The sequence below is a fragment of the Sturnira hondurensis genome, unplaced genomic scaffold, assembly GCF_014824575.4.
Source record: "Sturnira hondurensis isolate 20B ecotype Veracruz unplaced genomic scaffold, ASM1482457v3 Scaffold0008196, whole genome shotgun sequence".
Classification (NCBI taxonomy): Eukaryota; Metazoa; Chordata; class Mammalia; order Chiroptera; family Phyllostomidae; genus Sturnira; species Sturnira hondurensis.
In genome coordinates, this window is record NW_028080827.1 from 27,071,407 (window position 1) to 27,091,978 (window position 20,572).

The 20,572-nt window shown below is 40.7% G+C and overlaps 1 long non-coding RNA gene and 1 pseudogene across 1 annotated transcript in view; one reads left to right on the plus strand and one right to left on the minus strand.

Annotated features, from left to right (window-relative positions):
- LOC118992436 (uncharacterized) overlaps positions 1-20,572 on the plus strand; it is a 173,997-nt gene that overhangs the window by 88,782 nt on the left and 64,643 nt on the right. The window lies entirely within an intron of this gene.
- On the minus strand, positions 1,906-3,026 carry LOC118992434 (nucleosome assembly protein 1-like 1; annotated as a pseudogene).

Genomic DNA, 20,572 nt, shown 5'->3' on the forward strand with positions numbered 1-20,572 from the left:
ACAATGCAATCAAGTACAACAGTCATAGCTGAAAAGCTTTCCTATTAAAGCTGCTAGACTCAACCTTGCCTCTGCAGGTCAGCCTCAGCACTGATAACCTTTCCAGCAGACAAACACATGTAACATTGCCTCATCTAATTAAAAGCTCAGGGAGGTGCAGAAAAATACCAGCACATTGACTCCAAAGCAAATGAGTGCTGCCTTTGGCTGAGGGCGCTACCATATGCTGCTGCTGTTTACTCTGGAAGGAAACTGAGTCACTTAACATTTCAATAGGTTAATCAATTGGCAATTAAATGAAGAAATTGGTTAACTCTGAAAACAATTAGCATGACACTCCATTAAGTACACTTTCTAATTGCCCCAGCTGTGAGTGGAAATTAGCGTGCATGTTGAAGCATCTAACTGGGGTGGCGCTGTTTTTTGTGTTTGAGAAAACGGAACTAGCTGAAAACTCGGGTTTTATTTTTATAGATTAGACAGTAGGACTTCGATCACCCACTGCAGGTTTAGCAGAGGGGATCTATGTCTAGTTTTATATTCTTTTAAGGGCTCACTTCAAGTTGTTGAAATATTTGATTTGCAATAATTGACTAAAATAGTCCATATCCCTTCTATCAAATTACCAGTTGGTTAAAAAAACAAACAAACAAACAGGAGAATTCCCTCCCTTGACCCATCTTGTGGACTGAATTACTTGCGAGATCAGGTATTTCTTTCTCATTAAACAATGCGGTGTGCAAGTCCTAACATCAGAGTTTTTGCTGAGCATTTCCCTGAACGGTTTTGACTGTTGGCCGCATCCCTAATTTCACTGTCAAATAGTAACAATGGTGTTTGTTAATAACAATTTTCAACTGGAAGCCCTGAGTTTGGATGTTTATAGACTATTACAAATGCCTATTACAGGCAGCTATTAAGACAAGGAGTATTAATTTACAGAAGAGGTGACACTTAAGTAAATCCTAAGAGTTTCTGATATGTTAAATGCCAAATGAATATGTTTTGAATGAGCGAGAATGGCACTCATTATCTTTAAAAGCTGACTACTAAATTATATCATCTTCTTCCTCCCCCCATTCCTTTTGGTAACTTTACTATCCCTGGACACACAGTAATAAATCCACTTTGAGAGACTGAGGGTCTGGCAGCAGAGTGGGAAAATGGCGTTGAAAAAGAAGGGGCTGAAGGAGTGTATTGGTCCCATCAGGCCGACTTCAACCAATGAGAGATGGGGAACAGCAGGGAGTTCCAGCCAGCCTGCCTGGAGTTAGTTATGATGCTGTGGTCAATTCAGAGAGGACCACATTTTATTTACTTTTCTTTTTTTCTGCCTCACTTCTCCGTTTTCCTCACTTTTAATAGCCTAGTACCATATCTTTAATACAGCCTTAGATCATAAATTTTGCCTTAGGACTCCTTTTTAGGGAAATAATGTACCAGAAGTGTGATAGAGATGGTAATGGTGGCGTCATCATTGAGATGTCAGCCCATCTTTTCGACAGAGAACGGGACATAGGAAGGAAAGGAGAGTCCTGTGATGGCCACTGCTGGTCCATATAAACTATTGTGTGGATTTGAAAAAGCAGACTCTTCTGCATGTCTATAGGTCACAGGCACATAGTTTATCGTACAGCATTCAGGCTGGATTTGAGCCTCTGTTCGTCCCCTCAGCTCGATGCCCCTGTGTAATTAATGAACCGCCGTGCAAACACAATAGAAATATTACGCAACTTATGAAGGAGTAAATCTCGGGGTTTTTTGCGGGGGAGGACATTTTTATTTTAGGCTGCAAAAACAAAAAGAAGAAAGCAAACAACAGCAAAAAAACTTGAAATAAACTTGTCCAAGGATGAAAATTCATCCTTTCCAGGGAAGCAGAAGGTAGACCATCCTGCTTCACCGCTATTTGCACTCTGCTGGGTATTGATCCTTCTTTGAGTCACAGTCTGGATCGTTCTCCTCATCTTCCCCTTCCTCAGCTGCTTCTTCACCTCCTTCATCGTAACTATCGTTATCTTCTTCAATAGCTTCTCCAGTAAAGTACTGATTTGGGGATTATATGCTCACGTAAAAAGTGAACAGTTTCAAACTCTGCAGCAAGGAGAGCTTCAGCAGGCCACTCTCCGGAAGTTCAGGAGGAGTAAAAAAAATTTTTTTTAAATCATCGGAAACTGTTTTGGTCACAGTACAAACTGTCCCGCATCCCTTGTGTTTTTGCTTCTTTTTAATGGTTTCCAAAGTGACATTCTTCCCTTTTTTCCAATCTATCTGGCACCCTGTACAACTCTTAATTTCTGGTCCATTCAAAGAAAAGGGATCCGAATCATCTGGTTCTGACCTCATCCTATATGTCTTTGTCAACACTTCAGTTGTGAAATTTTCACTGGGTTCAAAGTGAAATTCTAAAACAAAGCTCATAGGCTGGCTGGCTGGCACCTAAGACCTTCACTTTAATATCTTTCAAGTGCTTCAGAATAGGCTCATCATGTTCGTGAACCATATCACTGAGCAAGTCAACATTCTTAAAAACAGTCAACCAAAATTCAGGCATTCTCTTGGGGTCTTCTTTTTCTTCATCCTTTTTCTCATCTTCAGTCTTGGGCTTTTTCTTTCAGCTCCTCTTCCATAGGTTCATAAATTGCATTGAGGATTTTGAATCACTTATCAAGTAAAGGCTGATAGAGAGCAGCATACTTTCTTTCAAGATCATGAACTTCCCTATAGAACTTGGCTTCTCTTTGTGCACATTGAACTTGACAATTTTTGAGAGCATTCACTCACCTTTTAACTCCCTTGGGCAAGCTCTCAATGTTTCCTATTGGTGTTTCTACCAGACCATCAAGTCTTTGTTGGAGAGCGGCAAGAATCTGAAAGTTTTACATCATCTAAACAGGCAGCTGATATGCTTTTATTATTGTTTATTCACCAGTCTCTTCTTCTCCTTCTTCAACATTATCCAAATCTCGATCAAGTTCAGACTGGTTTTTGTTGTCAATGTCTGCCACGTTGTAAGAACTCCACATACTGATGCCTAGCACGAGGAGCCAGGCGGCCAGAGCTATGCGGTGACTCACTGTGGCAGCACCACAAGCAAATGGTGCTAAAAAGCTAGAGCTTTTCAAAGCACTTTGAATAGTGCTTTGCTGCTGTGGTTATATCCAGTTCTAAACAAAAATCAAGTTTTACCTATATTGCTTACAATCCTGATTCTATGACAGCTTGTCTTTCTTAGGAAATAACTTAAATCGGTCTTTTCTTTAGTAGTTTGGTAGAGAGAGATGAGTTGTATTGAAATATAACTAACCAATTCAATTCGTATTTAAAGTGAGGGTTTAAAATGAGGGCTGGGAATCATCTCACAGGTGGAGCTACAATGAGGAATCAGCACCAGGATGAAAAGCAGTACAAAAGGAGGATTGCATTGAGATGGGACCTGGAATGCCTTTTCTTTAGCTTCTTACCTCTCACCTGTCACTCAAACGCTACATCACTCAGGTCTTCAATAATCTCCTATCCCTCAGCTCTCTACCACACCATGGAAGCACTTAGATTTCCTGCTTCTTCATTTTTGGTACATCAAAATCCCAAAGAAATGGATGAAAACAGTTGTTTCCTTTAATATACCTACTGTGGATAAAACCTCCTTTCAAAATCTTGGGGTGCTCAGAGTCTTCACGATGGAAGGTAAGTCCCTGGAAACCTGGTAGAATGATGGGAGAGAAGAAAGAGAGGAAGAAGAAAGCAAAGCCTAGCACCTCTCCTTAGGTAGGGGTTGAACAGGCCAGCTGGAGACCTCCTCACTACACATACTGCAATAGAAAGACCTCCTCCATTTCCTTCTATTCAGCAAACATTTATTCATCACTTACCCCATGTTGGATCAAGAGCTACTGCAAAATGAAGTAAGAGTTTCTGCCTTTGGTGACTGTATGTAGAGTCTAGCAGGAAAGTTGAAAACATGAGCAGATAATTTCAATCTAATGAAGTAATGACTATGATAAGAGTACATAAGAGCCCTGGCTGGTGCGGCTCAGTGAATCGAGCACCAACCTGCAAACTGGAAGGTCACCAGTTTGATTCCCAGTCAGGGCACATGCCTGGGTTGCAGGCCAGGTCCCTGGTTGGGGGTGTGTGAGAGCACCCGATTGATGTATCTCTCATGCATGCACAATGATATTTCTCTCCCTCTCTTTCTCCCTCCTCTCCCTTCTTTCTAAAAACAAATAAATAAAATATTTTTTTTAAAAAGTACATAGAGTGTGCTATGGGAGCCCGGGGCAGAGGCTGTTCATCCCACCTCAGGGGATATAGAAGGCTTCCCAGAGAAGAAGGCCTGTGAGGTGGCTCTTTTAGTCTGTTGCCCAGGGGCAACATACCAAACGGCTCTCTACGTAATGTACCTCTCTGGCTTTCTCCCCGGTCAGTCTCTGACCTGGCCTTCCTTGATTTCCTGTGCAATTGTATACTCATCTCTCAGTAATTTTCAAACACTGCATGTTTATACAAGCTAGACTTTAGTTTGGATACTATTCTCCCATTTATAAATCTGGAAACCCTTTATTCATTCTTTTTTTTTTAAATTCCTCTAGACAGAGGGGGTGGGGGAAGAAAGAGACAAACACTGCTGTGTTTCACTTGTTTACACATTCATTCATTGGTTCTTACATGTGCCCTGATCTGGGGACGGAACCCACAACCTTGGTGTATCAGGACGATAGTGTAACCAACTGAGCTACCTGGCCAGGGCTCTTCTATTATTATTTTTAACCTTTTTATTGAGTTTATTGGGCTGACATTGGTTAGTAAAATTATAGGTTTCAGGGGTGCAGTTCTATAGTACATTATCTGCATATTGTATTGTATGTTCACCACCCCTCCTGTATTCATTTTTTAATACCCATCTCAAATTTGCGTCTGTGAAGCTTTCCCTGAAATTCCAGGGCAGAGTTGCCTCCTTCCTCCTTCCTGCTTCTTCCCTACCATTTAGTGTCTGTAGTCACCATGTTGTCCTGCTAGGATAATATTTACCTCTGGTTTCCCACGTCCATGTCTGCTTTCCTCATTAGACTGAGAACCCACAGGGCTGAAGTCATTCCTCTTTGTTTCCCCAGGCAGTAGCATTCCCGTGGCCCTTAACTCTGTACCTTAATATTTGAAGGATGAATGATTGTGTGTAATATACTGTGGAAACGTTGATGATAGAGTTGTTTACCATGCTGTTCACACTGAATAAAACATTTGGGGCATCACGTCAACATAGTAAATAGGCCTGTGTGATGTGTGAGACTTGAAATGGCCCAGGACAGAACCCCCACTTAGAAGGTGCTGCCAGAATCTCAGATCTGTTGTGTGTGTTTGGCCAGCCCCTCCATGTGGGTCATGGGTTGTCCAGTACTTTGCGGGTGATTGAATGGAGTCAAGGGGATTTGCTTTAGTTAAGGTTTTATTGGGGTTAATTGTTCATTTATTAATATGTCAGATATTCATTCAGCACCTGTTAGGTTATGAGCACTGTTCCAAATGCCGGTGGATGCAGTGATCAAAACATCCGATTTAGGGCAGGGTCCACAGAGAACTCCAGAACGTGGTTCTCAAAGTGTGACCCACAGATCAACACGTTAGGAATGACAGCTCTTGAACCCCACCTGACATCTACCAGTGCAGTGACTCCGGGGGCTGGGACCCTGCGATCTAACTTAACAAGCTCTCCAGGTGATTCTGATGCTGAGAACCACTGCTGAGCCTAGTCCAAGTCCAGGCTGGAGAGGCCGTCTGTGTTCATAGTGAATGGTCCGAAGTTTGGCCACCCCAAACTGTGCCTTTTAAGACACTGATTTTCACCTGGTTATTAAAATCCAAAAAACCCAGAACATTGGACCTTCCCCTTTCCTGCCTAGGAGATTCAAATGGAAAGGCATGGAATCTTAATATATTCACTTCAGTACTAGACAGGAGGGCTCCAGGGAGGGGCCTGGTACCTGGTAGTTAGGTCCCCCTGCCTGTGTCATATTGTTTTGGGGTTACTTAAACCTAGCAAGAATTTGCCTGCTGTGGTATGTTTTCTTTCTCAACTACCTGTAAATTGTGTATTTCTTTTGAAATCTCAGTCCCCTGCCCTCTTTCTCCTTTGTCCATAATAGCATATAAACCTCAGCTGCCCAATGTGTTTGGGGTCTCATATCTTATGACACCCCCATCATGTACATCAGTAATAAATTTTGTACATTTTCTTCTGTTAATCTGTCTCTGTTAATTTGATTACTAGCCCACCTAGAAGAACTTAGAAGGTATTATCAAACCCCAATGTTTGAGTTTGCCTGCCTGTGCACACTGGACAAAAGACATGCATGAGCAGGAGTTTGTAGTATAGGAAGGAAAATAGTTTCCTATTGAATTGGCCAATATTAGTATTCTGAAAGACTAGGCTCTCAATGGCGTGTAGGTTACACATTACATAGGACAAAATCCCAAGACACTGTGGGCTGGGGGTTCTGGGTTGTGCTGGGAACTGATTGATTGGAGGTGAGGTAAGAGTAATGATCATTTCTTCTGGTCTTAAGAACAGTTCTGAGGTCTGTTTCTGCATCTCTCTGTCTGGTTTCTTGGAAAAGTAGACAAGAAGTCATTTCCACTTATGGCTCAGGAGCTGTAACATAACTTAGGTCAAGATGTCTTTAGCCTGCCAGAGGTCCAGACCTCATGACTTTTAGTCAGGTCCAGATTACTGGTTTTTGCTGCTGTGGGGGTTGCTGATTAGCCAGAAGAAAAGCTGTGTCTATAAGAGGTGTAGAGAGACAGAAAAATGATTTCTAGAGCTAGGATCCGAAGGTAAATTTAATCAGAGTTGTAGAAATTCTTAGTGTCAAAGGTTCGAGAAAAAGCATCTTTACAGCATTTTATAACAGCTTCAGTGAACTGGTCCTGCAGAGCCAGCCTCCCAGCAGCAGCGCTCTGCCCTGGGGAGTGAATGTGTGTGCCTGGCCTCAGCGGTTCTCATGCCCTTGACTTCTGGTTGGGCTCAGTCAATGCGGAAGAAGGGATTTACGATCCTGGAGTCCTTCCCGCAAGGTTATTCCAGGCTAAATGTATCCCTCAAGTCAAAGCCTCCTAAGGGACTGTTCCTCCTAAGGATGCCTTTTCCTCACAACACATACTCCAGTCTCTGGTAATGTCCCTGCCCCTCTGCCCTTCAGGCCTGGGCGAGGTAAGGGTGCTCTGTTGCTCTGACCCCTACATTACTATTCAGGACTTGTGATTCCCTACCTCATTCCCACCTTCTCCCCCCACCCGGCTTCAGATTACAAAAAAACCCCACATAAACCCCACAAATTATGTTGCGTTCCTTTCTGGATTCTAGCAGAATCCCATCCTTTGGTTCAGATCTTACCATCTCATTTCTGGTCTTCTGCAGTCCAGGGCCTCCATCAGGCTTGGCGGCATGTGCCTGGCGCCATGATCCCTTTGGGGTCCGTGGAAATGTTTCAATATCTTTTACTTTATTTTTTAAAATATTTTATTATTTTTTTCAGAGAGAAGGGAAGGGAGGGAGAAGGACAGGGAGAGAAACATCAGTGAGCAAGAGAAACATTGATGAGTTGCCCCTTGCATGCCACTAACTGGGGACCTGGCCCCCAACCCCAGCATGTGCCCTGACTGGGCATCGAACTGGTGACCCTTTGGTTCGCCAGCTATCACTGAACCACACCAGCCAAGGCTCAATATTTTTTATAATCAGAAGAAAAGATATTGATATAATCCAGCCTGGATTATATTTGTCCTTATATTGATGTAATTGTAAAATATAATTTTAAACTTTTTTTCCATGCAGGAAGAGCACCACCAAAGCGAAAGTGCTGAGGGCCTCCCAGTGTCATCACGTGGCCTCGCCGCACTGTCTGGCTAATTGATTTTCCTACCTTCCTGTTATCCGTCCCTTAACTCTTCTGCTCACCAGCCCCTGGTGCCTCACCATTTCTTCTGAGCTTCCTTAACCCTTTGTTAATAGCTTTTGAGAACAGTTTCTTCATTAACATGTATTTGGACCTCTTTTTAAGTGATAGTACAGAACCATAGCTGTTTTTGATTTGTACATTTAATCCATCACAAACATCTCCCAGGACTGCTGTACACTCTGCATAATGACCGCGATATTATACCTTTTGATGTATGCTTATTCCCTAATACAGTTTTCCTATCCCTTCTTGTTAACACACTTTTTATTATAAATGCCTTTCTTTATTTCCATTATTGCCAGAAAAAAAACCCAAACATTCTCAAGGTGCAGATTTTTACTGCATATCAATTTTTCCTGCATTTATGTTCTTTTATTTTTTAAATTCTGATGCCATCTGCCTTATAACCACATTTCTACCCTTTCTTGTCAGTTCCTCTATGACAAACAGTTTTACTCACTCTACGTGGAACATAGTTACACTCAACGGCCAACAGACATTTGTTTCAACTGCTCTCCCCACACGAAATTCTCTCTTTTCCCCAGTTTTTCAAATGTCAAATTTCCCATCTACCCAGGTTAAATATGTCACTCTCTCTTTTGGACTTCCTTTTGAACTAATATTCAAATAATAGATTTGGTAATTAGTAATTTTTATTATTTTGAAAGTCATTTAAATCTTTTTGATTATTTAGTTCTAAATATATTACTATCACATCCAACCTGATTATTAAGCTTTTGACAACAAGAATTATTTTCTTATATTACTTCATCTCATATAGGGACTTTCTTATGATAATTGCCTAATAAAGATACATTAGTCTGAAAAATGGAGGCCCACATATAAAAGATTGACTTTTTCAAAACCCTTGGTAGGTTTATGTGATTCAGGTTGAGTTTTCTGTCCACTTCTATGTCACAAGTGGTAACTTTATCACATGATTCTTGAATTTCCAATACTTTTTGGAGATACTGTTGTTCTTAAGTGTTCACTAGGAGGGGAAATGCTTTAGGAGTGTTTACAGCTCTCTAAGCCAAAGATGGCACACGCACGAGAAAGCATCTCAGCAGCATAGACTTAGAGGGAGGGGTCAAAGCAGTAATGATAGTGATGAAACTCAGTTTCTAATTGTTAATAGAGATCCTCAGTCATTCTATAACAGATTTCCCTGTTTAACTTTCATCATAGCATCTATCGCCTCCACTTACATTTCTCATCGATTTTATTGTTTGCAACAATAATAACATCTTCTTTACTCCAACTAAGATACATGCTACATGAAAGTAAGGACTTTTTTGTTCTTGTGCTCTGTACTGAATTCCCAGTCCTAGAGGAGGTCTGGCATAGAGTATGCACTCAATAAACATTTGCTGAATAAATGAATGAACGACCATTTAATAGTATTTCACGATGTTCCAGATGGTGCCCTAAGTGCTTTACACAACATCCTACTAAATAGGCACTAGGCTTGTTTGCGGAGGAGGACACCACGGCTCAGAGAACTCAAGGGACTCTCACATCTAGTGACTGGAGGTAGTGGGACTTCAATGCAGTCTGGCTCTGGAGACTACAATTTTAGCTAACATGATAAATCTTAATTAATAAAATATTGTAAAAATAACAACAACTAGCATTTGCTAGGTGCTTCTAAAGTGTATGAACTGTTTTCCATGTATTCCTGCTTTGATAACGTTCAATGATCATGAGCTAATATTATCATTATCTCTACTTTACATCGGGAAAACTGAGAAATGAAGTGGCTTGTCAAAGGTTACGATGCCATTACACGGCAGTCCTGGAAATTACACTCAGATCTTCTGAGTCTGAACTCTGTCTCCCTCCCACTCCCTGCTCACTACATGCACCATTGTTTGTAGTCACCAATAAAGAGGTCTATTTTCATATCCACTAATTCTGTTTTAGTAGTTACTAACTTGTTACTAATAAAACAATTACAGGAGAGTTGTAAATTGTGTGTGTGTGTGTGTGTGTGGTGGGGGAGAGGGAATAATCACCAAGCATTTATCTTAGAAGGATAAGAGGAAGAACCCTCCAGAATCTCTGGAATTTATTTACACGAAGTTGCGTATTCATTTTCAAATGTTTAAACTTCAGTCACTTTCAAAGTACTCTCCATTTGATGCAAGACACCCATCGAGACATTTTTTCCATGGTGTGAAAACAGTTTTTGAGCTCATTGGTTTTGATGGCTTTTAGTGTTTCTGCCATTTTTTTTTGTCTGTTTCACTTCTTCCCTCCCTGTGAGGACGTTTTTCATCCAGAGAAACAAAAACCAGCTACTCTGGGTGAGATCCAGTGAATAGGGATGGTGGGGCACGGGGGTCATGCTGTCTTTGGTCTAAAACTGCTGACCACTCAGTGCAGTGTGGAAAGATGTACTTGTGAATCACCCACCATACAATGGGCATATGTGTTGAAAGAGTTTAAAAAAAAATTCACTGAAGCTAAACACAACCTCTCACAACAACACCAGCTGGTACACTGATACAAATGGTTTCCTAGAACACTCATGTAATGGGGAAGCCTGTACTGGAAGGGGCCTGCCCTCCAGAAGATAATCCTGGTTTTTTTTGGATCCCTGTTCATATATCAAAAACAATTTGCTCAGGAATGCTCTATGATATGTACTTGTTTCATACATCGAAAAGAGGTATTTATTTCCCCTTCTTCTCCTAGATATTTAGTTCTACAATGGTGATGGCAAATGTGCTCTGTCTCCAAGTTGTATTTTTGGACAAGGTAATACAAACTATAAATATGATTTTGACAGTTAGGACTCATGACATGAATGTAAACAGAAGAAAGGAGTGGCAAGAGATCAATAAACTCCACGAGTCACTGAGGAATGGTGGGGATGAGATGGAGAGTTCCTTGGAACAAAGTCCTGGAGGGGGTCTTTGGCAATGACAATGTGGGGGTAGGGGGTGGGAATAAAGTAATCAACAATCTGATTCTGGCCGTGACTTCACAAGCTTAAAGTGGAGGGATAACGATAGATTTGAATCAGAAGTAAATTAAGGTACATATCAACCTTCTCTTCAGGGAGATGGATGAAGAGGCATTCTGCACTCATGGAAGGCAGAAAAGGAACATTGCCACTTTATGTCCTGGAAAATGCAGAATAATTAGCTCTGTAAGAAGGGGTCTGAAGACTAGCTGAAAATGACTTGGAAATCTTAGGGGACCAGGAACTGAATACGATTTAACATAGAAGTAATATCATTGAGTAGAAAGATATTGTACTTTAAAATAGTAAAGAAGTATTGCTGTTGTCCACTCAAAATTTTACTTTTCATAAAGCGTTAGGTTTCCTCTTCATACTGTGCACTGGCCGATTCAACATTCAGATTGATCCAAGACTCCCCTTGGTGCAGGCGGACCTGCTCACCTGCTCTGCAGAGATTGCTCTTTATGAGCATGTCTAGCTCTTCCTTTCCATACTACTCCTTGGAATTTATCTGCTTAGACATTTAATGGCAGTTTCATTTTATATGCATGCACGTGTGTAATCTCACCAGTTTGATGTATATGTTTATTTGCAGGAACACGGGTTCTGTGCTTTTTCTTAGAACCACCATGCTTAGTTCGGGGCCCGACATAGTAGTTACTCAGTTATTATTTGCTTAATGACTATTTTAATTTAGCCTCTTGTTTTCTTCACAGCCAGCAAAAGTTGCAGTAATAACCATGTAGTACAATTCATGAGAATTTGTGGGTTGCAATGTATTTCCATGTTTACCTCTTGATGCAATGCAGGGAATGTCTCTTTGAGTGAGAAATCTGATAACGTGTGGGTTTTGAGGAAGCATCTCATGCCCCCAGCAGCAGGCTTCCTTCCACAGGAGATCCCGGGCACGGAGCTGCCAGGGTTGCTGGGGCAAACCTTTGCATATACAAATTTGGGTCACCTGGGCTTTCTTCCACAGGAGATCCCTGTAGATAGCTGCCAAAATTGCTGGGGCAAATCTTTGCAAATACAAATTTGGGTCAATGTGTTGACAGGATGTCAGATTTGTGTAGCTAATGGAGCTTCAGCATGAATATTGAGCTTTATGCCACTCCATTGTTGCCCAAATGAACCTGTCTTTTTTGGAATAGAAAATCGAGGCCCTTCTTGTGAAAACCTGACCGAGGTTCACAACCCACCCTTGACCCACAGTCACTGGTTTTTAGCCAAAACTGAAAAGGAAATTCAAAAAGATCCGAAGGGCAGAGCACTGGTATCCTCCCATCAACATAGTCTATAATTTCACGTTCAGGAATTTTTACCACGGCATGGATCCGCGCGGGAAGTGGAGTGACCGAGAACAAATCTGGTCAGCTGATTTGGAGGGACTGAGTCTTTTACCAAGTCCTTTGTACCATAATAGACCTCAAATATTAATTCAGTTCATTGAAACATATAAATCTCAGTGGGGATGATGGGAATGTGACAACTCTTTTCTTCTTCATAAAACCACTCTTTGAAGTTATGTTTCAGAAACCTGGAAATTCCATTGAACTGAGCATAGTAGACTGTAGACAACTTTTATATTCTTTGAGAGATAGGAGTGTGAATTAAGTGGCATTTACCATAAGCCCCCATTTTAATGTCTTAATGTTCTATTACCTATAATTGTATTACCTAGTGCTTCTACCAATGAGCATTTCTGCATATGTATACAACAAAGATCTACTAGAAAACCTTTGGCTAGACCATTTGTTCAAGCAGAAGACCTTATTTTCCACTTACTCAGATGACATATTTTCTTTGCTTCAGTTGAATGCCTTGTGTATTTGATAACTGGAGCAGGTCATTTTTTAACACTTCCCTTGTCTTATGCAGCAAATCGGGTTTTTTTTTGTAAAAATTATGAAATTAAACTAATAATAGTGCCCAGAACAGAAATACATATGCTAAATAGTTTTATTGTACTTTTGTATTTTACTTGTACAAATAAAGGAAGAAATAATTATAAATAAATAAAATAGAGCTTACAGTACAAAAATGAAAAAAAATGCATTCATAGTTTTAAAATACATTAATGTATTTGTTGACAAAAGGGGAAATATTATACCTGCACATTTGTCTGTTGCAGTAATGAGTGTACATCACTGAGCTTATGTGGGTTCAGGACAGTGCACCTCTCCATTTTCCAAATGAACTCGAGTGTAGAAAACAATGTCTATAAAGCCTACGTGCTAAAAATGCGACAGCTTGAAGTGGACACCGACAGCATTAAAATTTAACAGCAACCACAGAAATTGTTTGGAACTTACACAAACACTTATTTTTTGCAGAGAGGAGTATTTCATGTCGAACACTGTTTAGCACGTTGGTGCGTGATGATGTTAAAAGGCGGACTGGATTTTGGCTGATTTCAACATTGGGTTTCTGTTCTCCGTGGGCCATGCCACGGCGCTTGCATCAGGGCCCCCTGTTTGCACTCACCCCACCCCCCCGCTCTCTATAGAGCTGCATTTCTATTTTCTTCTTGCATACTTTGAAGTGCAGCTTTCAAAAATAATTTTTCCAGTGCATTCTTTTTTACCATGCCTCCTCTCAGTATATCAGAAATCTTATTTTTGTTTACCATTTCTAAACTATTAACTGTTACTCAAACACTATTTGATGAGAACTAGACCTATAGATAAATACTGATTTGTATTAGTGTGTTTTGTACATCACTTTAAAAGGAATAATGCCTTTTTAAATATAAGAATGAAAGGGATTAAATAAAGAATGTGGAAACATTCTGACAGTGTTTTTGTATGTTTGCATTTGCCATTGGTAGAAACCACCTTTTCTTATCTTATCTCTTTCACAGAGACACAAAATAAGACTCCTTCACCAGAGAACTCCTCTCCTCTCGCTCATCCTCTCAGTATATAAGTGCACGTGGATATTTTTTGTACATTTATCAGGGTTTGTTTTTTCCTAGCTGGCACTACAAATAATATTCAGGCAGCATCATATTGTGTATGAGGCTGTTGTGTTTTGTTTTTGACACTATTGTGTTTTTCCCCTCTCCAAAATTAATTCCTCTGCCCTGTCTAAATGGTTTTTTTTATCAATTAGCTTTTGCTGGGAAAATCTTTTCCTATCTAATACAGAATAATGATTTTTTTTCATCTGTCAAGGGGGTTATTAATAAATGCCACCAGTGGGGTTAGAGCATTCTCTGGTGTTTGCTTTAGGGGAACAAGGGGATTGTCGGAAATCCTCGCCAAACTGAACCATAATTAGAGAGAAAATGTTAGCAATTAGAACTATACATTAGGCTTTAATTTACTACCATGGAAAAGTCAAGGGTGGCATTTTTATTCCATTTTTAGGTACAGCCAGATGGATTGCTCATTACAGAATCATTCCCGCCGACCCTCCGCATTTCTCAGGGTAACAAAGCAGCTGAGAGCACTGTGCAGTTAGTGGCTTAGATTTTATTTCGTGTTTTGCGGGGGTGGTAAGCGGAGTGGGAGGTTGAGCAGTTATCAGTTTCCTACATAGTCATTGACATTATTGGGAATCTTTTTATATGTTGAATAATTTCAGGCCAAGAAAACAGTTTGGGAACACAAACACATTAATACGATTGACTTTCCTCCCCTTGCCCAGATGTATTGTCCTGACCTGGTGTAACAACCTTCACATTATAAAGTACCCCTTTTCAGTGTTTCCACTTTTGATTTTTCTTAATGACTAAGATGAACATTTTAAGTTATTGAAACAAAAATGTCTTCTCAACCCAAAGATCATATAAGTCCAATCTAATGCCAGCCTAAGTCTTACAAAGCTCCTGAAGCCACAGAGGGGAACTTTGTTGAAGATGTGGGGTATACATTATCATTTTTTCTTTTTATCTCACACTTGAATGGCATTTTCAAAAAATGAATAATATTGGGCCAACATGTTAATGAACACTTTGATGCAACAATATTTGTTGTGCAGAAAAAAGTTTTTTAGTTACTTTATATTATAATGAGTCAAAATCAGCCACGGTTTCCTTTGCTTTTGAAAATACACTCGAAGATACCTTTATTTTATTTTATTTTATTTATATTGTGGTAAAATATATAAACATAAAACTTACTATTTTAATTCATTTTAAAAATCCTCACCTGAGAATATGTTTATTGATTTTAGAGAGAGTAAAAGAGAGGGAAAGAGAAATATCGATGTGAGCGATAAACAGCAATTGGTTGTCTCTTGTATGTGCCCCAACCAGGGATCAAATCTGCAACTTAGATATGTGCCCTGAACAGGAACTGAATCTGCAACATTCAATTGCAGGTTGCATTGGTGTACGGGATGATTCTCCAACCAACTGAGGCACCCAGCCGCTGCATTATTTTAACCATTTTTGGATGTACAGTTCAGTGGCATTAATACCTTCACATTGCTGTGAATCACCACCATTCATTTTCAAAACTTTTTCATCTTCCCAAACTGAAACTGGGTGTTTTCAACAATAAGTCCCCATTCTTCTTTCCCTCACTATTCTACTTTCTGTCTCTACACATTTGATTACTCTAGGTCTCTTGTATATGTAGATTTACCTAATATGTGGCATTTTGTGTCTGGTTTATTTTACTTACCATACTGTCTTCAAGTTTTATTCATGTTGTTACAGAATTTCCCTTTTTAAAATCTGAGTAATATTTCATTATTTGTACATGCCATGAAGGTGTCTTTATTTCATTTTACTCTATTTTTATTTTATTTTGTTGATTTTAAGAGAGAGAGAGAGAGGAGGAAACATCATTTTGTTGTTTCACTTATTTATGCATTCAGTTGTTGATTCTTGCATGTGCCCTAATCAGGGATCCATCCAAAACCTTGGCATATCAGGATGGTTCTCTAACTAACTGAGATACCTGGCCAGGGCAAAGGTAACTTTATTTTAAATACTCTACATGTATTTCTTAAAGATTTCCATCCACATTCAAGTGTTGATGAGTTGACATCTTTAAACAAGCTATGTTCTGCCACCAGTGAGGTAGGTGGCTTGCCAGTTGCCAAGTTTTGCTCCATGACCATTCACTGTAGACAGTTTGTATAATAAACAAACAAATAAAGTCTTTCCATAAAAGACCAGTTAGAGAGCAACTACATGAGACTAACTCAAGTCATGACATGGAGAGAAAAGCAGTTAATTGATTTTATTTTCAGGTAAATGTTAAGAAGCCATCACTAAAAACATTTGCAGCCACAATTATTATAGAATTTTCAGTGGTTGAGAAATTCAGGCAACCAGGTACCCTCAATCTTCTCCTTAACTTAAGGATCAGAAAACTGAGAAATATTTTCCCTGTATTCCAAATTGTACCAGAATTTGGGGAAAGTTGTTCAGGCTTCTTATAGAAACATCAATACGAAATTTCCATACTTCGTCAACTAACAATTCCATAGTTCTATTAATGGTGTGACGGAAGGCATTTTTACTCGTAACAATCTATATTATGTGAACAAAACATTACTGAAGTTTTGAGTTTTAAATATTTAGATGGCAAAAGTTTGTTTAAGACTACTCTGCCTGAAGTTCAAGTTCAGCTATAATGTATCACCTTTCATAAGCTCTCGCAGAAGGAAAACTCTGCAGGAAGAGATGGGAAGACTTCTGTGGGAGCTAAAAATAATATTTTCCCTCCCACTTTCTAAGTTCTTCTAGCTGGGTTAATAATCAATTTAACAGAGGCAGATTAACAGGAGCAAATGTACAAAGTTTATTATATATGTACATGTTAGGGGTATCATAAGATATGAGCCACAAAACGCATTGGGCCATTGAAGTTTATATGCCACTGTGGACAAAGGAGAAAGGAAGAAGGGGGTCTGAAATTTCAAAGAAAGTAGGCAACTTACAGGTATGTAACTGGGCAAAGAATTTGTATACTTCTCACTGCAGATAGCCAATTATGTGGATACCAGGGTGCAGGGACAGGAAGTGGCATTTGTGGTACAGTGCTTCACCATACAATAGGGAATGGGCAGGTTGTGCTAGAGAAACTCAAACACTCTGATGCAGGATTTAGGGTGGGTTTTTAAGGATCTATGGGGGACAGGTATGTAGAAGCATTGGTAGGGAGAGTATTCATTGGGACACCTTGGAGCATGGCCATTCATGGTGAGGGGGCATCAGTGCCAGATCTTCCTGGACAACAAACCCTTCACTCCTTAAAGTGTTCTGGTGTTAAAGTTCTGGTTATGTTCCGGTCCTTAGGTTCCAGGTGCAGCTGGAGGTCAAAGTTCTCTTCTGTGCGCATGCTTCAGCTACAGAACTTGAGGCTTTGGTCTGCTGTCTCTGGAAAGCGACTCAGTATCTCGTTGAACAGCATAGGACCACTTTGAGCTGGTTCTGTGGTTATAGGTAGTTTACTCGTGGCATAGAAATTCTTGTGCCAACCCAGAAACAATGGGAACAAGGCAGTATCTAGCTATCAGATCCCTGTCTAAAGACTTCCTATCTAATGCTAAGGTGAATACAGGTCTGTCCCCAAGGTATCCAGCCATGAACTGTAAAAAAATAGATGCTTATTGAAGACAAGACGATACAATACACAAGAAACACATTGTACACAGGACAAGGTTGCCTCGGTTCTTTTCAAACACCCTGAGACCTCACACAGTTCTCCCAATCACCCCGTCATATTTTCCCAAATCTCATCGGGTTTGAAATCTCTTTCCTTTCAAAGGTGATTTTAGTTTTGGGGAAAACCAGAAGTCACAGGGCACCAAATCTGGGCTGTAGGGGGACTGAGTTACCTGGGTGATTTGATGTTCCACCAAAAGACTGCACAAGACGTGATGCATGAGCCGACGTGTTTTTGTGATGAAGCTGCCAATCAGTCACCAGTTGCCCACAGCTGCAGCCTACTGAATCATCTGAATAGTTTCCACAAAAGGAATATTTAAGCTTAATGCAAATTTGATGCAGATTCCTTGCTCTACTTGCGTGGTCATTTTGAATGTGATGGCCACACAGTACACGTGCTCACTCAATGGCATTTACCGCCCTTACTGACTAGTGTAGTGAAGTGGTCATTGTTCACTCCTGTGCATTCCAGTCCACTCTCCTTGGCTGCCAGGTTACGTCGATGTTGGGCAAATCGTTCTCATTATGTTAACAACGGTTGGACTTTTTCCAGACGGACCTCATATGTTAAGATTCCCTTTCTGGAACAGGCCTCTTCATTCAAATCTCTTAAGCAGGAAAGACTGAGGGTCAAAGGTTCTTTATGAGTCTTTTATTTCTTAATAACCAGCTTAAAATCAGTATCCCCAAAAGGCAAAGTTTCAGGTTGGCAAAACTTTGGTCCCCTTCACTTTACCAAAGAAAATTTAGAGTTAGGGTTTAACAAATATTTTGTATCTTTTTTCATTCTTTGCAAGAGGCAAACCTGTGTTTTTTTTTTGCTACTTGAAACAGTTTCACCTCAAAGACTAACAGCTTTGAGCTCCCCATTCTGACCTTAGCCCGACCTCTTGCTTTCCCTTTTCTTTCATTTCTCCTGACCCTGTTCTCTGTTTTCATTCTCTTTCACCTTTTCTCCTTCCTCCTTCTCTTCCTTCTATCCATGATCATTTATTATTTTTTAATATATATTTCATTGATTATACCATTACAGTTGTTCTATTCCCCCCTTCATTCCCCTCCACCCGCACACTCCCTCTCCCACCATTCTCCCCCCCTTAGTTTATAACCACGTGTCTCAAGTTCTTTAGATTCTATATTTCCCCCACTATTCTTGCCCTCCCCCTTATCTTATGCTATNTCCCCTTATCTCTTGCTGCTTCTAGGATTCTCTCCTTCATTTTAATCTTGGCTAATGTAATTATGATGTGCCTTGGTGTGTTCCTTCTTGAGTCCAACTTCTTTGGGACTCTCTGAGCTTCCTGGATTTCCTGGAAGTCTATTTCCTTTGCCAGACTGGGGAAGTTCTCCTTTATTATTTGTTCAAATAAGTTTTCCACTGGTGGCTGTTTCTTTCTCCCTTCCGGTACCCCTATAATCCGGATGTTGGAACGTTTAAAGATGTCCTGGAGGTTCCTAAGCCTCTCCTCATTTTTTTGAATTCTTGTTTCTTTATTCTTTTCTGGTCGGATGTTTAGTTCTTCCTTGTGGTCCATTCCATTGATTTGAGTCCCAGTTTCCTTTCCATCGCTATTGGTTTCCTGGACATCTACCTTCATTTCAATTAGTTTAGCCTTCATATGTTCCTCTAATTTGTGACTATAATCAACCAGTTCTGTGAGCATCCTGATAAACAGTGTCTTGAACTGTGCACCTGAGAGGTTCACTATTTCTTTTTCGCTTAGAGTTATGGGCTCTGGGGCTTTGAGTTCTTCTTGAGCCATCTTTTGAACTGTTTGTGCCTGTTACGTATCAGGATCAGAGCCCTAGGTGTTCACCAGAGCCGGGCAACTCAGTTGCTGGGTTGTGATGCTGTATGTGGGGGCGGGGCCAAAGAGGAGCAATGGCGGTCTTGTCTGCTGCCTCTTGCCACTGTAGCCGCTGCCGCAGCTGCTGCCACCACAGGTGCCGCAGCTGCCACCATCACCGTGGCCCGTGCGTTTCGTCCCACTGCACGCGAGTGTGCCACCACCGTCAGCCCTCCACCACTGGGTTCGCCCCCTGGGGCCTGTGTGGTCCGTCTCACTGTGTGCGAATGTGTGACCGAGGTCAGTCTGCCCCACTCCCTGACTGTGTCCAGGCTGCCTGTGCACCTAGGTCGGGGGATCTTTCCTGCCCAATCCTACTCCGCTGCTGGCTCCGCCCCTCTTACCAACCCAGTTGAACGGTTCGTTGTGGTCGGACTTCCGTATAATTCAATTTTCTGTTCTTTGGCTGTGTCTTTGTTCTCCAAACCTTTGTTGTATTCAAACTTGGTTGTGGGAGAAGGCACAGTGTTTTCACCTGTGCCTCCATCTTGGCGGAAGTCCCCATGATCATTTATTTATTGAGTGAGAGCTTTTTATGTGTCAGGCACAGCACTTGGAGATTAACATGACATGATCACTGCCTTGCAGGGGCTCACTCTCTGGTGCAGGTATGTCCAGTAGGTTTCACATGGTGTGTCCATTCTAAGCAATTGGGACTGGATCCCTGGAGTACTGAAAGCAGGAGGGTTCTGAGCTCAAGTCTAGAGTAAGAAAGTGTGCTGTGATCAATTAGTAATGTCTGCCAATGGTCTGAGGACAGAGTAGTTGGCACATGTGGCTTTGCCCTTGCAACACCTAATCCAAGAGAGTCAAAGCTTGTTTCAGGTCCCTTTTTCCTCTGTTCAGTCTGACTCTCAAGTCAAGAGCTTTAAAGGATGCTTTAATTATCCTTCTGGTGTACCTTACCACCTTACATTTCCACCAAGTGCCTACCACAGCATTCCCTAAATTGTGTTCATCACTACCAATGAATTTCTCCTGTTTTTTTTCTATGCTATCAAATTTTGCTAGATCAAGACATGAAACCATTCTGAGTTAGTTCACTGAAAATCCATGGTACCAAACTTACCTGGTTCTTATGGTTGCTCTGTACTTACTATTTTCTAGTTACTTTTAAAAGATTTTATTTATTTATTTGTTTGTTTGTTTTTAGAGAAAGGGAGAAAGAGAGGGAAAG